The sequence below is a fragment of the Selaginella moellendorffii genome, unplaced genomic scaffold (assembly GCF_000143415.4).
Source record: "Selaginella moellendorffii unplaced genomic scaffold, v1.0 SELMOscaffold_117, whole genome shotgun sequence".
Taxonomy (NCBI): Eukaryota; Viridiplantae; Streptophyta; class Lycopodiopsida; order Selaginellales; family Selaginellaceae; genus Selaginella; species Selaginella moellendorffii.
The window spans coordinates 516,800-523,344 of NW_003314378.1; the positions used below are offsets into that span (position 1 = coordinate 516,800).

General features: G+C 48.4%; 1 long non-coding RNA gene across 1 annotated transcript; it reads left to right on the forward strand.

Annotated features, from left to right (window-relative positions):
• The first annotated feature begins 1,485 nt into the window (after window positions 1-1,485).
• LOC112342731 lies at window positions 1,486-2,168 on the forward strand. The gene is made up of 2 exons (XR_002991071.1): window positions 1,486-1,548; window positions 1,602-2,168. It is a non-coding gene; the product is annotated as an uncharacterized LOC112342731 (long non-coding RNA).
• Window positions 2,169-6,545: the final 4,377 nt, after the last annotated feature.

A 6,545-nucleotide genomic window follows, 5' to 3' on the forward strand; every position in this document is an offset into this window, starting at 1 on the left:
GATTCACAACAGCACTAGTATAGTTGCATACTCAGAGTTTCTTCTTTCTAGTGTAAGTAAGGGTGGATAACAATAGGATTTACAGAATTCCAAGTTAAAGGAAATTCAAAGTTTTGGATCTTCAGTCAAAGTGCCCAAATGTGCTCTAGCTAAAGTGAATGTGAAGCAAAAGTTAGTCATTATTCTCTCGTCCTCTTTTAGTTCAAGTGGAGAAGTCATGTTAGTGTCAGCGCCGAATTCACTTAACGTGCACTTGTTTTTGTATAGGCTTGTGAGCGAATTTCTAGCCTTCTACAACAATATTTTCTTCGAGCTACCACCTCTTGTCAACAGCACAGATTCCAAATGGAAGGGGATAGAAACCAAATAGTATATCCATAATTGGTGCAATATCAAGACCACACATTTTCAACATTTTGAAGGCACAATGTTTATTTGCCAAATAAGAGGAATCTTTGCATAGGATAAATAAACCTCCTTAAATGGAATAATCTAAAAAGAAACAGTTGAATTAAGCTATAAATCTCAAATTCACAAATACTAGGACTAACAACAGATACTTGACTAAAACGTACACCATCTATAAGTATATATTTCTTGGCTCACCTTTTAATAGGACAATGTACTCAACAATTTTGAATGCTAAGAAATTGAGTAAATTTTGTTCAATTGATAAACTTGCCTATACTAGTACCCATTGTGGAATCACCAATGTAAAATTCTCTGAGGCTAAAGGTGTTAATTCTATTCTCATTGAGCTTAACAAATGGCACTATACACATGTCCCAGAAATACAAGAACTATGAGAAGCCTTGCTGATACTAGTGTTCAATTTTCTGGAGATCAACACAGTATTACTTTTTATCTTGATGTGGCCAAAGTGATGCCCATGCTATTTTAGTGCCTCTCCTTGTCAAAGAATCTAAGATGCACTGGTTCTAGCATAAAAAATATGGAAGTAGAAATGTCGCATACACTTTGGGATTGCTTGCTGATCCTCTATCCCACCTCTTATTGGTTATGGACAAGATCAGGCTTTTTTCACATTAAAGCCTTCCTTTCTTAATAATGTTATGAAAGATCAGTAGTCCAGTGGTGCCTTGGTTCGAGCTATGCAAAAGAATATTTGTGATAGTTACTCATTTTATGCCCTAGATAGCAATTGAAAGTTCGTGGCATTTGGTGCGGTGACAACTGGGACGCTTCCAGATAGAACAGAAAGTGGTAGTTCTGCACCATCAAACTCCTGCTGCTCTCACTAGCAATAATCAAGAGGCACGAGAGATTTAGTTCCTTGCGCAGATTGACGTGGGCAAGCTGGAGACTGCGGCGGCTGTGATAATCCATTTCCTGGCCTATCGGCGCAGCGGCGGCTTCAGCCCTGGCAGCTGATTCTCTTGTCTCGTCTGATTCCATTGACAAGACATGATCGATCGCAGGCGCTCCTCCTGTCGCTCCTCCTCCTCCTCGCAGTGTAGCTTTCTTGACGCTGACCTTGTGTTTGGCGCCCTGGCGGCGGGATACGTTTTCAGGGACCAAGGTTGAGAGGTATGAACTTCCAGAGAAGTAGACTTTGTAAGCTTTCGGTGTGATCTTTCCAGGTTCAGGGCTGTGCTTGGAGCATCGACGCCACACATTCACCATCCATTCCTGTCACGAACAGGCAATTCCATCCTCAGGCAGCTCAAGTGGACGAAGTTCTCCATGTGCCTGGTGGGTTTGGGGGAATCAAACAAGCCCGCTTTTTCTCGGAGAGACTGCCGTCCTGCCCGAGCTTGATACTCCTCCCGATTTTAGCACCCAAAAATCACCCCGATTCTTGAGACGCATCAAGGATATTTACTAGCCAGACTTCCATGGTGTCTACATGAAAGGTTTATGCGAAGGAGGACGCCACCCTCACTGTCAGAGCGTGGTCGAGGCTTTTGACAAGCGCCAAAGGGGTGATTACAGTTCCCTAGGATCACCCCCGCATTGATCTGCCACAGGAGAACTAAATCTCTCGTGCCTCTTGATTATTGCTAGTGAGAGCAGCAGGAGCTTGATGGTGCAGAACTACCACTTTCTGTTCTATCTGGAAGCGTCCCAGTTGTCACCGCACCAAATGCCACGAACTTTCAATTGCTATCTAGGGCATAAAATGAGTAACTATCACAAATATTCTTTTGCATAGCTCGAACCAAGGCACCACTGGACTACTGATCTTTCATAACATTATTAAGAAAGTAAGGCTTTAATGTGAAAAAAGCCTGATCTTGTCCATAACCAATAAGAGGTGGGATAGAGGATCAACAAGCAATCCCAAAGTGTATGCGACATTTCTACTTCCATATTTTTTATGCTAGAACCAGTGCATCTTAGATTCTTTGACAAGGAGAGGCACTATCATCTATGAAAAGCCTTTTTGATACTACTCTCCTCCTCTTCAGGCTCTCTTTTACTTGAGTATGAAGCTGGCATGAACAGCGAGCTTGATCTTGTAGTCACTTGGAGAGCCCGGGTGGATTGGTCTTGGTTCTACACAAGCCGGTATTTGGCTTGCAGCGGGAATGCAAAGGGATCCATCATCATTTCGTTTCGAGAAAATGATGGTTCTTCTTGGAACTGTTACTCTTCAGGTATCGAGGCAGTCGACTACGTTGACATTATGATCCTCCAGATAATACCATGGTTTGTTCATTTGTATGGCCACGCACTAAAGGCTTTGTTGGATTGCCGAAATGTGGAGTTTTGGTCGTGGTTAGACTGATGAGATTCACACCGGCAGAAGATCGCAAAGCTCCTGCTGCTGTGGAGATTCCTCTGCAAGTTTCTATTGCAACCCAAGCCGTAACTTTGACAAGGTTTGTGATATTGCTGGTTGCTTTGGAAGGGATCTTGATGATGCTGTTCCATTCATGTAGGGATTTCTTCACACCGATGATCATCCTTCAGATGCAAACCGTGGATTTGATCTGCCTTCCACAGTTATCACTTATCATTTATAAACATTTTAATAATAATAAAGTTGCTAAATTGTGAGTGCATGGAATATGGAAAGAGAATACAAAAAACATGCATATCAATTAACCCAAAAACCTTAACTTACATACAGGAGCGAGTGGTCCGGATTGAAACCAATCTGACGGCTACCAAAATCCCACTACGCTAATATTAGTATATGGCATCATAGCTGTACACTTGGCCCTCACATCATCCCCTCCTCTTAGAATAATGGAAGACCATCAGGGTTCTCTTGTAGACGGGTTGGGATCTGGAGGAACATCAGGAGGAGGCATTGGTAGATCTATAAATGGTATTAACTGCTCCTGATCTCTTTGTATAAAGCGTTTCAACCGCTGCACATGTATAATCTCTGGAGGATCAACCTGCTAAACGTCATGCCGAACTTCATAAACTTGTGGTTCAACTTGCCACAACACCCGATACGGTCCTTTCCACTGCGCAAGGAGCCCCTTAGATAAACCACGTACCGTAAGATGGGGAAAACAAATTAACACCAAATCATCCACTTTGTACTCCACAAGTGGACGATGATGGGAGTTGTAGCGCTGTTATTGTCCCACTTATACGCAGCCTAAGTGTTCGGTGTGAGCCACAAAATCCCTAGGCCCCAAAGTGGAGCCGGAAGGGCACCACATGGTAGTGGCCGAAGCGAGAGCCAAACGAGCGTAACACGTTTGGACCAAAAGCTCCGACTTGAAAAGTCAAGAGCGGGAGTGGAACTCCCAACGAAGTGCTCGAGGAACGAGCACAAAGCGAGCAAAAGGCGAGGCTCCAAAAAGGGACCCAAAAGGACCAACACATGACACGTGGGAGTGTCCGAGATGGACTCGAGTTGGAGTCCGAAGTGGAGTCCGAAGTGGAGTCCGAGATGGACTCGAGTTGGAGTCCGAAGTGGAGTCCGAAGTGGAGTCCGAGATGGACCCGAGATGGAGTCCGAGATGGAGTCCGAAGTGGAGTCCGAGGTGGACCCGAGTTGGAGTCCGAAGTGGAGTCCGAGATGGAGTCCGAGATGGAGTCCGAGATGGAGTCCGAGGTGGACCCGAGATGGACCCGAGATGGACCCGAAATGGAGTCCGAGATGGACCCGAGATGGAGTCCGAGATGGAGTCCGAGATGGACCCGAGATGGACCCGAGATGGAGTCCGAGATGGAGTCCGAGATGGAGTCCGAGATGGAGTCCGAGATGGAGTCCGAGATGGAGTCCGAGATGGAGTCCGAAGTCGAGACCGAGACCGGGACCGAGACCGAGACCGAGACTGAGATCGGGACCGAGACCGAGACCGAGGCCAAGGCCGAGACCAAGCCCGAGCCCGAGTCCGAGTCCGAATCCGAGTCCGAGTCCGAGTCCGAGTCCGAGTCCGAGTCTGGAGCCTGAGAGGGTGAAAGCCCAAAGCGTTCGTCTCCCAGACCCTGGGGGGTTTGGTGAGCTCCAAAAGTATAGTAAGGGGGAGGACTGCAGTGGAGCCAGTTTGGCCAGGAAAGGCCAGTTTGGCCCAGGAAGGCCAGACCCAGTGTTGAGTGATGAACTGACCACTGGGAAGTCCAAGACTAGAGTGAATACGGACCGACAAGCGGGGTAGCTTGGTGAAGTGTTCAAGAGCCGGCTCTAGTTCCCCCGGGAGATCGACTGGCCGATGCTCCCAGTCCAAGTGTGGGTGGCACTACCTACTTGGATACCAGGCATGGCTCAACGGAACCTCGCTCTAAGCCCATGGCTAGAGCACCTAAAGGTGATAGGTGGGGAGAGTACCCAGGTGGCTCGCGTAAGGCCACGGTGTTCCGAAATGTCGTCCCAAAGGCCCAGACTGTGGAAAGGAAGAGGAGCAGTCCTCTGGGGTAGTGACCAAGGACACAGTCGTGTGGTGAGGAAGTCCCAGAGGACCGTGGGACTTAGTGGTCGGGCCTGTGGGCCTCGATCCAGTGGCAGTGTTGGCAAACACGGCCAGGGGCAGAAAGGGACTTGGTAGGAACTGACAAAGGGACTTTGGGGAAGGCAATTCCCCAGGTCTGTGGGCATCCTAAGGATGCTAAGGAGTGGATCCAGGATGACCCCTCGTAGACAGATGGCCCAGTCTTGGAGAGACGGGATGGTGATGCAAGTGGTATTGGACCATTTGCGCAGCAAAGGTGAATGGGCATGGCCTTAGCGTAACGGGCCGAGATGTCAGTGGTACCTTTGGGTGTCGGTCATGGGATCGGACACGTGGAGCACTTGGACCAAGTGCAAAGGTTGAGTGGCATGGATGCCATTCTCGGGGCTAGCAAGCCCCAAGTCCTGAATGGGACTTATGGAGGTTGTGAATGAGACTCCTCCAAGTGGTCGGAGGTGTGGTTAAGTGACTAAAGTAGAATGGAAAAATTAGTCGCTTACATTCGGCAAACTCTACTCAGAGAAGTGGAAGAATACTTTATCAAATACTGATCCCACGACCTAGCATCGGTAGCTCGTGGCAATTGCAATAGTAAACCCAGCTCCATTGGTAATATTAGATCATGACCATATAACAGTTTATATGGTGAAGCACTAATAGAACTCTGCACCCCTATGACATATGTGTAAGCGACTAATTTTTCCATTTTACTTTAGTCACTTAACCACACCTCCGACCACTTGGAGGAGTCTCATTCACAACATCCATAAGTCCCAATTAGGACTTGGGGCTTGCTAGCCCCGAGAATGGCATCCATGCCACTCAACCTTTGCACTTGGTCTAAGTGCTCCACGTGTCCGATCCCATGATTGATACCCCAAGGTACCACCGACATATCGGCCCGTTACGCTGAGGCCATACCTATTCACCTTGGTCACACCAATGGTCCAACACCACCTGCATTCCCATCCCGTCTCTCAAAGACTGGGTCATCTGTCCATGAGGGATCATCCCAGATCCACTCCTTAACGTCCTTAGGATGCCTACAGACATGGGGAATAGCCTTCCCCAATATCTCTGTTCTGGTCCCCACCAAGTCCCTTTTTGTCCTTGGCTGTGTTCGCCAATACTGCCACTGGATCAAGGCCCACCGGCCCAACCACTAAGTCCCACTATCCTCTAGGACTTCCTCACTGTGTGACTGTGTCCTTGGTCACCCCACCAGAGGGCTACCCCTCTTCCTTTCCACAGTCTGGGACTTTGGGACACCATTTCGGAACACCGTGGCCCTACGCGGGCCTCATGGGTACTCTCCTCGCCTTCCGCCTTTAGGTGCTCTAGCCATGGGCTTAGAGCGAGGTTCCGTTGAGCCACGACAGGTATCCAAGTAGGTAGTACCACCCACACTTGGACTGGGAGCATCGGACAGTCGATCTCAAGGGGGAAGTAGAGCCGGCTCTTGAACACTTCACCAAGCTACCCCGCTTGTCGGCTTGTGTTCACTCTAGTCTTGGACTTCCCAGTGGGCAGCTCATCACCCAACACTGGGTCCGGCCTTCCTGTGCCAAACTGGCCTTTCCTGGCCAAACTGGCTCTACTGCAGTCCTCCCCCTACTATACTTTTGGAGCTCACCAAACCCCCCAGGGTGCGTGCTGACGAAAGGGTGA